Source organism: Culex pipiens, chromosome 1, assembly GCF_016801865.2.
Source record: "Culex pipiens pallens isolate TS chromosome 1, TS_CPP_V2, whole genome shotgun sequence".
In the NCBI taxonomy this organism is placed as follows: Eukaryota; Metazoa; Arthropoda; class Insecta; order Diptera; family Culicidae; genus Culex; species Culex pipiens.
The window spans coordinates 77,561,400-77,575,799 of NC_068937.1; the positions used below are offsets into that span (position 1 = coordinate 77,561,400).

The 14,400-nt window shown below is 35.7% G+C and overlaps 1 protein-coding gene across 1 annotated transcript in view; it reads left to right on the plus strand.

The window, feature by feature from the left end:
* The first annotated feature begins 8,538 nt into the window (after positions 1 to 8,538).
* LOC120430883 (E3 ubiquitin-protein ligase Mdm2-like) overlaps positions 8,539 to 14,400 on the plus strand; it is a 55,344-nt gene continuing 49,482 nt past the window's right edge. Inside the window, exons 1-2 of the mRNA XM_052706112.1 lie at positions 8,539 to 8,683; positions 8,750 to 9,037. The gene's annotated coding sequence lies outside the window, so the exon portion shown is untranslated. The remainder of the gene's footprint in view (positions 8,684 to 8,749; positions 9,038 to 14,400) is intronic.

Here is a 14,400-nt window from a genome sequence, read left to right on the forward strand (position 1 = left end):
CCATCGGAACATCCGCGGGGCCTCCGGCCACTCCGGATTGTGGCCACTACTGCCGAAATGTCAAATTTCATATCCAGTATCAAAAACCATAAAGTTTGATACCCATATTGCCCCAACTCTTACGGTTCGGCAAATGTCCCCCCATCGGAACATCCGCGGGGCCTCCGGCCACTACTGCCGAAATGTCAAATTTCATATCCAGTATCAAAAACCATAAAGTTTGATACCCATATTGGCCCAACTCTTACGGTCCGGCAAATGTCCCCCCATCGGAACATCCGCGGGGCCTCCGGCCACTCCGGATTGTGGCCACTACTGCCGAAATGTCAAATTTCATATCCAGTATCAAAAACCATAAAGTTTGATACCCATATTGCCCCAACTCTTACGGTTCGGCAAATGTCCCCCCATCGGAACATCCGCGGGGCCTCCGGCCAATCCGGATTGTGGCCACTACTGCCGAAATGTCAAATTTCATATCCAGTATCAAAAACCATAAAGTTTGATACCCATATTGCCCCAACTCTTACGGTTCGGCAAATGTCCCCCCATCGGAACATCCGCGGAGCCTCCGGCCACTCCGGATTGTGGCCACTACTACCGAAATGTCAAATGTCATATCCAGTATCAAAAACCATAAAGTTTGATACCCATATTGGCCCAACTCTTATGGTCCGGCAAATATCCCCCCATCGGATCATCCGCGGGGCCTCCGGCCACTCCGGATTGTGGCCACTACTGCCGAAATGTCAAATTTCATGTTCAGCATCAAAAACCATAAAGTTTGATACCCATATCGCCCCAACTCTTATGGTTCGGCAAATGTCCCCCTATCGGAACATCCCCGGGGCCTACGGCCACTCCAGGTGGTGGCCACTACTGCCAAAATGTCAAATTTCATATCCAGTATCGAAAACCATAAAGTTTGATACCCATATTGCCCCATGTCTTATGGTTCGGCAAATGTCCCCCCATCGGAACATCCGCGGGGCCTCCGGCCACTCCGGATTGTGGCCACTACTGCCGAAATGACAAATTTCATATCAGTATCACAAACCATAAAGTTTGATACCCATATTGCCCCAACTCTTACGGTTCGGCAAATGTCCCCCTATCGGAACATCCCCGGGGCCTCCGACCACTCCAGGTGGTGGCCACTACTGCCAAAATGTCAAATTTCATGTCCAGTATCGAAAACCTTTATGTTTGATACCCATATTGCCCCAACTCTTATGGTTCGGCAAATGTCCCCCATCGGAACATCCGCGGGGCCTCCGGCCACTCCAGGTGGTGGCCACTACTGCCAAAATTTCAAATTTCATGTCCAGTATCGAAAACCTTAAAGTTTGATACCCATATTGCCCCAACTCTTATGGTTCGGTAAAAGTCCCCCCATCGGAACACCCGCCGGGGACTCTGGGCACTCCAAGTGGTGGCCAATTACAATTATCAATTTCCGCTCATGCCGGCTGGCATGTCTTGGCGTGTCCATGCCTCCAGGCTATCTGCTCCCGGGCCTCCAGGCCGTCTGCAAACGGGCCACCAGGCCATCTGCTCCTGATGTGTTCTCGTCGACGTCCAGCAACAGAATGAATTTTCGCCGTTTCGGGACCGACCGAGCCGCGTTTTGTTAATTTAGATCGGGGACGTATGCCCCGCCTCTTTGCACCCATTCTCCTACATCTCTTTATTCGCTTTTTGCCGCGTCGACGATCCGAAAATTATGAGGTAGAGTGGGGGTAATTTTAGATACATCAATCTCACGTCTCTATATTGACTGATTCCCATATTGTTTTGGTCACCGAGAACTGATGTTAATTTAATTTAATCGGTCTTTATCGGTGAAAGTTGACGCAAATTTTAGAAGAAAGATAATTAAATTTTTAGGTGGATAGGTCGACTAAGAGTCATAGAAGATATAAAGGACGGAAAACTAAGTCAGCGAAGGGCCATTTGAGGAAGAATGTGTGTGTGATCAAGTCTTTTAGCCTTCTAATTTGGCTCTGTACAAGTACTGAGCGAAACACACAGTAAATGTACAGAGACAACTTATTCCTGCATTTTCTTTTGGCCGTCCGAGAGTCATATGGATGACGCTGCAGGAATAAGTTGTCTCTGTACATTTACTGTGTGTTTCGCTCAGTACTTGTACAGAGCCAAATTAGAAGGCTAAAAGACTTGATCACACACACATACTTCCTCAAATGGCCCTTCGCTGACTTAGTTTTCCGTCCTTTATATCTTCTTCTATGACTCTTAGTCGACCTATCCACCTAAAAATTTCATTATCTTTCTTCTAAAATTTGCGTCAACTTTCACCGATAAAGACCGATTAAATTAAATTAACATATTGACTGATTGGGAAACGTTTGTTCAACCAACCAACGTGCAGCAAAAAGAGGGGAAATTTGCCGAGAGGGGAATTCGTCACGTAACGTTTTCGCTTCGCGAAAATTTTGGATTGGCACCCCGTATAGAAACCTTAGGACAAAGTTCTTTGTCAAAAAGCGAGGAAAAAAGTGTCCCGAATTTGTGGATTTCAAGGGTCAAAGTTTTTCTTCAAAAACTTGATATAAAAGTTAAAATTTGCAGTTGTTCGATACAGCATTCGAAAGATCGCAAGAAATGCTTTCGAATGAAGGTTAAAACGAATCACTAAGTTCAATTTTCGATTTGATATGATTTTTTGAACATTGGCCGATCTGTGCACTGTTTCGAATATGAGGGATGACTGTACAACACCTAGCAACAACATCAAGCGACCCGAAGAAAAACAATACAAACAAAACGCGCAATATGGGATTTGACAGCGCGCATTTGCCGAAAATGCGGCGCGTAGTTCGAGGCTGATTTGTCCCTTGTATTTCTGAGCAACCTGGCCAATACTTACGTTTGTAAAACCTTCCGACAGACTTCCATTTTGCAAACGATCATTTCCTCCATTTACACCTTGCATAAGAAAATTTGACGGATCTAGCTCATTATCATTTTCGACGTCAAATGGTTCTTCTTTGATAATGTTCTAAAAACAACGTTACGGATATAAATAAATTAAAGCCTAAAGCAACGGAAAAGCAAAACCTTACCTCAGATGGATCGGATGATTGGTGGCAGTGCCCCTTTTTTCGAGACTGATCTTCAATGCAGACTTCACGCTGTTTCTGTTCTGCCGCGTCACATCGATTTTTAAACGATTGCCAGGAATTTAAGTAGCTAATGCACGCATGACATATCATTGGCGATAGGTGGTCATCCTTAGAAACCTGAAATATGTTTGCCATGAGATTATACTACTCGAAACTAGGTGTTCGAAGGCTTGATTGTTGAGGCAATTGCAAACCTCTTTTTACACCGTAGCTTCCATCCACCCCGGGATTCGAACTGACGACCTTTGGATTGTTAGTCCAATTGCCTACCAGCGACTCCACCGAGACAGGACCCAGGGAGACGACTCCTACACCTGGACTGAGCTAACGACCTAACCTTTTTTTAGATTAGTCCGGGGCCAACATTCACTTCCCGTCCGACGGAAGGCGTGATCAGACAAATCTCGTCTCGAAAAATGCCACCGGGACCGTCTGGGATCGAACCCAGGCCGACTGGGTGAGAGGCAATCACGCTTACCCCTACACCACGGTCCCGGCTACAAAGAATAGGCAAATGATAAATAGACTTGGTATTACTAGTACATTAGGGGAAGGTTTATTTTAAAGAAAACACACAGTTTGTTAAAGCAGCATTATTTGGAAAAAAGAGTGCAAGCATTGAGAGATACGAGAATCAAGAGTTAATAAATCAAAACCAAAATGGTAAACAGAAGAATTAGTGAAGAAGTACGAATCAGTAGAGCAAAATAAAAACAGGAGATAGATGGTAGCTGGAAATGGAAAGGAGAGAAACCCCGTTCTGCGACGTTCAGGTACATCCACAGCAGTTGACTCAACATACTGCGAATCAAAACAATACCGTCTACAATCACAAATTACTTCCCTTTCACACATTGTCGCGCCCCTTTCTTTTAGCCGTCTCGACTCTGACCCGCGGTGGTCAAAGGTTAACGATCAAAATTGTTTTATTTCTTTAATTCTCGAATTTAATTCATTAATTTTTAATTACATTTCACCATCACTATTTTGCTTACATTTTAGACTACATAAAATATGATTACTCTGGATAATTTTTAAATCATTTTGAGAAAAATAAAAATTCAGATAACGAATACTAAAGTGACATTTTGGAAAATTTTCTGACCTTACATTTTTTTTTGAATTTTAGAATAAGAATTTAAAAAATTAAGTACCAGCAATTCCAAAATAAAAGAATTGAATTTGAATTTTATAATCATTAAATTTTTCTGACAAAATGTATAATTTTCTCTATGGTCCCTATATGTTGAGCAAACGACCAATTTTAGAACAAATCTCTGCGGATGGTGGGACAACTGCCTCATATTGTCCCACCCTGTGAGCGCTAGTAATTTGTAATTTTCAGTTGAACGCAAATCCAAAGCATATCCAGATTATTTGACTTTTAAACCTAAACATATTGCAAACAAGCAACGCGCGAAGAAATGCCAAATGCAACTTTTCGTTGCTGTTCCTTTTCTTCGTGACCCTTTTCTTAAGCATTTTATATGGAGTTTTGCGTTCCTTCCGGACTGACCTATATAAAAAATTTAATGTTATCAATGTTGATATTGTTCCTAGTTTACTTAAATGACTTAGCGTTACTGCCTCTTAAAGGTGATTTAAAATTGTTTGCTGATGATTCATCTCTTTTCTACTTTAACAAATCTATGGTAATCAATGATATAAATTTGAATAATGATCTTCGATTGTTAACTGACTATTTTCGATTAAACAAGCTCACACTAAACATAAATAAATCCAACATTATCAATATTAAAAATTCGAATCGCTCGACGGTGAATCCATTAACTTTAACTAGAACTAATTTTGCTGATATAAAAATAGTAGACGAATGTAAATATCTTGGTGGCATTTTAGACAATAAATTGAATTGGTCGTCACATATTAATAATTTATTGAACAAACTCAACCAGATTATTGGAATTATCTATAAAATTAAACACAAATTAACTGCTAATGTACTTTTGATAATTTATCATTCACTATTTAATTCTCACTTATCTTACATAACTTCAGTTTGGGGAAACTCCTGTAATATTTTGATTAACAAACTTCAAATAGCCCAAAATAAAATCTTAAGAATAATTTATAAAAAACCACTGCGAATTCACTCTGCCGATTTGTACAATATTAACAAAAACATCATTCCTGTCAGAGCTATTTACGTAATTCAAACATGTTGCTTCATTTATTTATGTTTACATCAAAAAACTCACAGTAATACAAAATTCAAATTATCTAACCATCAACACTTTACCAGAAGCCATAATTTATTAGACCGACCCAATATTTCAACATTAGCCGGCGAAAGATGCATATCTTTCAAAGGTGCTCAATTATATAATTATTTTTGGAATAAATTTGGTGATTGTCAAAGCGTATCAATATTTAAAAACAAATTGCTTTCTTTTTTGAATGAACCCACTGTTATTGAACATATGCTTAAATCCTTTGATTTTCTTGCTACATAGATTATTTTGTTTTCCAATCTTTTTTATTTTTTTTTCTTTCTTTTTTCACTTTTGCTTCCTTCTAAAACTCAGTTTAAAAAGTTAGTTTTCCGACACAATTATCTTTATTCTATAATTTTGCCTTTATCGCCATAATCTATGCACTTTTTTAATATCATTTAAGATTTCTGTTGCCAGGATCAACCAAACTCCTTCACAGGTGGAAACCAATGGAGTTTGACCGGATATTTAAAAGTTAATTGTAAACACTAACATTTATTGTATATTGTATTAAAACGATGTAGGTTTTTGGTGCTACTGCTTTGGTGGCTTTTCCTACCGAATAAAAAATCAAATCAATAAAAAAAAAAAATGTTGCAAAGTTTGGCCTGGAAGACATTCAAATACATACATCAAAAAAATCAAACCCATCCACATTAACGACCTCCGGGTCTTTTGTGGTCTCTATTGCAAGTTTCTGCTCGAACCTTGGAGTCCGAAGGCTTGAATGGGGAGAGCACCCGAACCTCTTTCTACTCAAAGGAACCTTCCACCCCAGTGTTTGAACTGACGACCTTTGGATTGCGAGTCCAACCGCCGCCAGCGATTCCACCGGAGTAGGCTTGGTTTGGCGTGTTGTTTGTACTTATGGCATGGAGACGACTCCTACACCTGGAATGACTTAACGGCCTAACAACCAAGGCCGGGACCGACATTTTACTTCCTCATTCGATGGAAGGTTGGAGCAGATGGGAATCGAACCCAGAATCATCCGCTTACTAAGCAGACAGCGTAACCATTCGGCCACGCACTGCTCCAAATACATCAAGGGCGAATTTTCAAAAAGAAATGAAATTTTGCAGTAATATTTTTAATATCATCGAAATTCCCTGACTCGGCTTAAAATTCCCTGACTTTTCCAGCTCAAATAAAATTCCCTGACAATTCCAGGTTTTCCCTCACTTTTCCAGAAATCGACACCATGTTGATTGTTTATTTGTGACGAGAGCCTGTTAGTTTACAACTTTCTATTAGGTTAAGGAGCTAACTTAAAGATAGAAAACGGAGATAAATAAACCAACTAAATGGTTGAAAAGAATAATACTAAAACTAACTTGTTGAGCCTGAACTAAAAAAACATAAAATACTGCCAATTTATGTCATTCAGACCTATGTGATATGTTATTTCCTTGAGCATGGAGATTAAAAAAATCTTTAAACTGAAAGACAATTTAAACTATATCAAAAACCTCCCGCCCACCTCGCCGAAAGGACCATCAAATAAAGATTCAAGATGGAGGAGCTCCGGCAAAAAAAAAATCATTCTCGGAAGATACTCAGCTTCGCCTACAAACCCTGATGATCTGTTTCCTAAGAAAACACTCGTATGAAAAAGAACCGATAAATATTACCTTGATGTGGACACAATCTAGTATTTTAAATTCTAACTTTTGTCTATCGGCCCCAAAGTTACTCCATATTTCCACACACTCAGTTCTTGGCGCAAGGCAGAGCCTACAGCAACCTTTGCTGACCATTTCGATAAATATTTTCACTTAGATCAGCTTTGTTCAGAACTGCATTTCACTGTATTAAGAAAAGATTCAACTTTTTTTTTTGAAATTCTGATTTTGTACACAATTTATGCGAAGCACCGGTCCTAACAATCGTCCTCAAATGGTCTTTCAGGGATGCCAGTTAATGTAATGAAAAAAATATCCGTCATCCGCGCGGTTGACACACTGAAAGAAACCGACAAAGCAATGTCACATGTTTCCCACATGAATCTACCCCATCCTACTTTGCATATGAATGTCATGTGCAAAACACTTGAAAATTTTCAATCTTGCGCCGTATTAATTTCAAGTGCAAATCACGTTAGTTTCGTGTGACTTCGCACTTGATTTTGAAGTGCTGTTCACTTTAAATTTGAATGAATTGCTAATGTAATCCTTATGTTTTTCTTATGAAAACCATGAGAGCATATTTTAGAAATGTGATATTTATTTATGCAGCTTAAAACAAACTTTTAAAAAAAAAATGCTTAAAAATAGCTTTATTAATTTGTTTTTACATTCAATGATTTTTCACACACTTTTCTTCCCAATAAAAATCACTTTAATTGCGGTCATGGTCTAAAAACTGCGTTCGCGAATCAAAAGTACTTTTAAGACACATCCCGGCCACCAACCCGACGGATTAAACGACGATTATATAGATCTCCGGCTTGAGGGAATGTCCTCTTGGTGAAGAGGCCGATGATAGATCCTTTGTTCCGATGTTCCAATTCTCTGCTCAGTAATCATCTTCTTGATGAACATTATTCATCAGAATCTGTAAATATAGAAAATATTCATCATTGAATAAAAAATAAATCACGGTCATTAGTTAGGACTTACCACAAATATAATCTACAAAACGATAAGTCTTCTTTGCATAATCCTGCGCCTTAAACTTTATCAATTGCAGGAGCAAAAATTACCAGCTAATTCTCTTCTGCACTAGGCACCATCTTGATTCATAGGCAAAAGTTCAACGCTTGACATTCAAAACCAACACATTTCAATCTAACGTGTTTTCCACTTCAAAATCATGGGAAAAGTCAAATGGGGCAAATCGAAGGGAAATTCATTTCAATCCAAAGTGAACACCATGCGATAAAATAATGAAATGTTTTTCGCTAGCGATCAGCTGATTTCAAATGATTTTCTCATCCATTCAACATGCAAATCATATGTGAGTCATAGGAAAAGCATGTGAATTTATCGTGTTGTTTTTTGAAGACGCTCACGTGAAAAAACACATGAATTTGCTATGTTGGTTTCTTTCAGTGCAGTTTTCTCGCAAACGCAAAATCTAGAATACACTGAAGATTATAATTACGACCAACATGTGTCGATGGTACACATTAGATGGTTTACCCGCGTTGTTTTGAAATCGATGTGTCGATTCTACACATCGCACTGGTTTTTACTCAAAAAGCCATCCAATGCGTAAACTAATCGCCACCAGTCTCGGACTTAGACGTCAAACGGAAAGGAAAAAACATGCGGTTTTGTGCAAGTTAGTTTGGTGAATTTTCTGGTAAGTATTAATTAAATAATTGATGATAATTGCACTAAGTTCCAATTACTATAAATATTCTTGCAGCATATTTGAACGGACTCTAAGCACTCGGTCGCTTGCAAATATGAAGCAGAAGGTGTTCGAATCGGATGCATCCGGAACCTCTGCCGAAAGATGTTACGCTGGATGGCAGCTTACTGTCCATCCGGCGCCAGACGAACTGGTGCAGCATTTCAAAACGAGGCCCGGCAGATTGAGCAGCGAACCAGGTTCGAATTGGAACTCGAGCAGTGGATCTAACACCTACAGAAGTGCAAAACGCGGGACGATGCTGAACGTGGTCAACCGGTAACAAAGACGGAAAAGTCGATGGTAAGTTTATCTGCAAAAAACCCGATTTAATCCCACCTGGGGTGAGATAGAGCCTTTCTTACAAAAGGAAGATAACGGCAGTTGATTTTTTTTGAAAGAAATAGCAAAATAAAGAATGGTCTATTCATTAATCAATTCAAAACTCAACATGATTTTTTCATAAAACTGAAAAGCGCTTGTTTTTGCCTCATTTGCCATGGCCGGGTGTAAGCTGTGCTCGCACACAAGCATTTTCGATTTTTTAAATCAGAATAAATTATTTGTGAGGCAGAGAGCTTAAATCCATAATGTGGGCTCTGAGAAACCCCCTACCACAAAATTGAGCACTTTTTTACCACACACGGACGTCACGCGTGCTCTACAGTAAATTAAGCGCCAAAATTTGGATATTGAAGATAGACCAATTCTGTCATCGATCGTCCATGATTTTTTGCATTTCTCGAGAAATGATTTGGGAACGAAGCTTGATTTGGCGTCGGAGCCAAAAGCAAACCCTATACCTTTCTTTAGTAAGAAAGGCAACAAAAGATTCAACCAAACAAAGAGCTTGGCAGCACTGGCCAAGTGCGGTGGGCTAGTCGTGGGCGCGTCGGTTTTTGTGTGTTTTTTTTATGTTGAACGCGCGTGGTAGTGTCTAAATTGTGTCAAAAAGATTATTTGGAGCCTGCTTGAGTGCACAGTAAAGGTTTTCGGTTTTTTTTTGTGTTTTCTGTAGAAATTGAGGCTCGCAAAGATTTCCATGTTGTAGTTTATTTTTTCTTTGTTTCTGTGGCTCGTTGCTAACTTCATCGATCTTGCGATCATCAGACGCCGTCAGACGTTATGACTTTCCTGCCCTTTCCTGCAGGGCAAGCTGTTCACAGCGTTGACAGCAGTGACGTTTGTTCTGTTCGAGTGCTTTGTATTGAAGCCAAACATTTCATTTGGGCCCAGTTGCAAAACTGTATCTTAACAGTTTTTTTTTGTTTAAATTAATAATGCAATGCGTGCTCCGCGGTTCGAAAAAACGGTATTTTAAGTGCTTTTTTTTATGAAAATGTGTACAACGGGGGTGCTGATTCGGCAGCTCAAACTCGCTGCATTTCTGGTTACCGATGACACTTTAACCATAGACTAATATAAGACTACACAGTGTGATCTGACCCAGTCAAATCAATCCGAATTCTGAAACGGAATCTAATTAGAATCGTATACAAATTCCGTTTCAAACGCAACAACCGGTTCCGTGTTCGAATCGGTTGTTGCGTTTGAAACGGAATTTGTATACGATTCTAATTAGATTCCGTTTCAGAATTCGGATTGATTTGACTGGGGAACCATGACTCAACCTTTTTATGACCCCTCGGCATGGCCGGTTCACTGTCAAAAATGACAGATCAAAATGTCAGAAACTGGCTACACTGGTGATTTCTCTGACGTTTCTTTTTTTCTTTTTGTTTTGATTCTTGAATCTTTACAAACACACACATTCGTTTTATGGGAGGGTAATTTAGCCATCCAAGTAGAATCAGAGAACCGTAACGACCGACAACTTATGGTACGTTCGTTTGAAGAGCCGGTGCGGCACTGAGTGCCGCACTCGTCGAGTGTCAGTTTTGGTTCAAACGAACGGTCTAGTTTTGCTCTCAGTTTTTATGCTTGTGTGCGTGCGTGGTGTTTTGTTTTGGTTCAAAAAACGTCAGTCAAAATGAGATCGTTGCGGATTGGACGTACCTCCGCGCTGGTGTTAATAGCGTATGTCGTATCCTGTCTCAGGAACGGTCAATGGAACCCGGAAAGCGGTTATTTGTGCTTAACACAGCAGAGTTAGCGAACCTGGAGCTTATTAGAGAATGGTCATCTCAAACCAAAAGAACCAATCGAAGCATAATAAGCTCCAGGTTCTCTAGCAAGAGTCACTGATAGTGACCAACGAAATCGACGAAAACGTTGACCGAGATTAATCAAGCTCAACCTGCGCGGAACCACGGCCGCGACTAAACTCAAAGACGGCTACCCTGACGGTGTACCAGACTAGATTAGATATAAGCAGGCCATCAATATGCCCGGACGTTTAAAAAAAAATTAATAGGCATGCTAAAAACTTTTTAAAAAATTATAAAAATTGCATAAATTTGTTCATTATTTTTTCTCTACATACTACTAAAAATCCTGATAACATGTTACATACAATGTCACAAGTGCTATCATAAATATTCCCATCTTTGTTTTGCATAACTGAGTTCAATAGAAACAAAATTGAAATCAGTAAGATTTTGTCCAATTTTGAGGCAGTTTTTATCCAAGCATTTGTTGTATATCAAATATTTAAACTGCATTATATTTCCAAATATATTTAAACATATTAAAACATGAAATTTCAGAGATTTTTAAATTTTTTTGTAATTTTTAAAAATTGGAATTTCTGGTGTTACAGCATTTATTGAATTTTAATTTTAAAGATTCCAGTAAAGTAAAATTCCTTAAATTGTTTAATTCTCTTCATAAAATTCAATTCATTCTAATAATTGAACCAAGTTCAATAATTCCTTAAATCATTCAAATTAAAAAACTCTTAAAATCCCAGAAAGTCCAGGTAATTTTTAAAATTTCAATATTGCATAAGTTTTTAAAATTCCAGAAATTTATTTTTTTTAATCTCTTAAATTCCTAAAAATCTCAAAATACTAAAAACATTCAGATACCTGTAAAATTAAAAAAAAACTGCAGACATTCCTAAAATTATTTTTATTACTGAATATTCCAAAAGTTTTAGAAATGTTCAAGAATCCTCAAATTCCATTTTTTTTAAGTTCGAAATTCCCACAAATTCCATAATATTTTAACATCCTAAAATCACTAAAATTCCTTAAACTATTAAAAACTCCACAAATTAAAAAAAAATGTATAATTTTTTTTCAATTCTTAAATTCAATAAACCAGGAGTTCCTTAAATCATTTAAATTTAAAAAAAAAACTCTCAGATCCCAGAAAGTACAGATAATTTTTGAAATTTCAATATTGCATAAGTTTTTAAAATTCCAGAATTATTTTTAATCTCTTCAATTCCTAAAAATCTTAAAATACTAAAAACATTCAGAAACTTGTAAAATAAAAAAACTACAGACATTCCTAAAATTACTTCTATTACTGAATATCAAAAAAGTTTCAGAAATGTTCAAAAATCCTAAAATTCCAGATTTTTTATGTTCTTAATTCCCACAAATTCCATAATTTCTAAATATCCTAAAATCACTAACATTCCTAAAACTATTAAAAAATCCACAAATTAAAAAAAATTAATTCTGAAATTCCAAATAATAAAATTAAAAAATAAGTATTATAGAATTTTATAAAATATATATTTATTAATGATTGGTTTTTTAAGGAAATATAGGTAATTAATAAATTTTAAAATTTGTGGAATTTCTGTAATTTTAGAATTTTATCAAACTTTAACAGTGGAAATTAATTTTTTTTCTAAAATTCATATTTTTTAAGATTTTTTTTTTAAATTTAGATTTTTTTGAAAAGAATCCGGGGTTTTAGGAATTTTAAAAGTATAAGAAGTTTCAAAATAGTCTCGAAATTTTTGTTATTTTCAAAAATTTAAGAATTCATGGAATTTTAGGATTTTCTGGAATTCCTGGAACTTAAGAAATTTTGGAATTTGAAGATTCCAGAAATTCCCAATATTTTTAAAATCCACAAATTCTCAAAATTATCAAATTTCAATTTTTTTTTAAACTATTAAAATGTATTAAAAACTTAAATTTCCAATAATTGAAGATAATCCGAAATTTCTAAAATATCTAAACTCCAATTTTTTTGAATCGCTGGTTTTTTTTTTCATTTTAAAAATCCAAAAACTTTTGAATTTTTCAAAAGGTTTAAATTCCTGAAGATTTTTAAATTTCAAACATTCATAAAAACCCTAAAATTAAGAAAAACTCTAACTCAAAAAATCCAACAAAATCCTTATGCACACAAATTTTTGAATTCATAATTTCTAAATTTTCTAAAATCATTTAATAATTGTTATAGAATATCAAAGCTCCATAAGATAAAAAAAAATCTATAAAAATCTGAAATTCTTTGATTACAGAAATCTCTTGAATTCTAATATTCTAAAAAAACCCCAAAAAAATCTGCTTGAAATTCCGAACACTTCACTGTATTTTTTTTAATAAAATAAATGTAAAGAATTACGCATTTTTTTTTTTTAATGAAGTTCAGGAGTTTTAAGAGTTTTGGTTATTTTAGGGATTTCTGTAATTTAACAAATTTATGATTGTTTTTTGAAGAATTTCAAAGATTTTTGTGTTAGTAATTTTAAGTATTTGTGAAATCAAAGATTTTTTTAAAATTTCATGAATTTTAACATTTTGATTATTTCTGGAATATCATGAATTATAGGAAATAATAGAAATTCAGGATATTTAAGAACTTGTTGAATGTTTGGAATTTTTGGGAATATTAAGAACCTATAAAATTTACAGAAATTTGTAGAGTTTGAGAATTTTAGGAATTTCTAGAATCATAGAATTTTATAAATTTATTGAATTTTTGAAATCCTAGGAGTTTTAGGAAATATACTGCCCATGATCGCATAAATATCCCATATGCATTTTCATCACTTTTGAGTTATTGATGCAGTTTGATTCAAAATCGTGTGCTCTTTCTAAAGAGCCTATAACATCCAGTACTTTGTTCTAGAAATCGAGAGGAAATCCAGTTTTTTCGTGAAAACTTAACACGTAGCCTTATGTGTGGGACAAACTTCAAATGCGTTTATCTCAGTTTGCTGTTTTTGCATATGGGACATTTATGCGAACATGGGCAGTATAGACATTTTAGAAATTTATAGAACTTCATTTATTTTCTTATACAGAAATTTTTATTGGCTTGGGAATTGGAATAATTTCTGTTATTTTAGAATTTCTGATTTTTTAAATAGTTTTTGGAATTATTCAAGAAATAGTAGGATTTTTAAATAATCAGAAGCTTTAGGTTTTTTTTTAATTCAAGGAATTTTAAGAACTTAAAAATTTTAGATACTGTAGGAATTTTAAAAACCTAAATAATTTGAGGATTTTTTCGAATTTTTGAAAATTATGGAATTTTAGGAATGTTTTGGAAATTTCTGTTGAATTAATTTTTTTTAACAATTTCTGGATTTTTTTTAATTATTAAAGTTTTATAATATATTATTAAAGACATTTTAGATTTATTTATAGCATAATTATTTTTTTAATTCTAGATATCTTTAGAATTTGAGAAATGTTAAGGGTTTTAGAAATTTCATAAATTTTATAAATATTAGGAATTTTAGAACAATCCGAAATTTCAGAGTTAGAACAATTCTCATTTTTTTAGTTTCAATA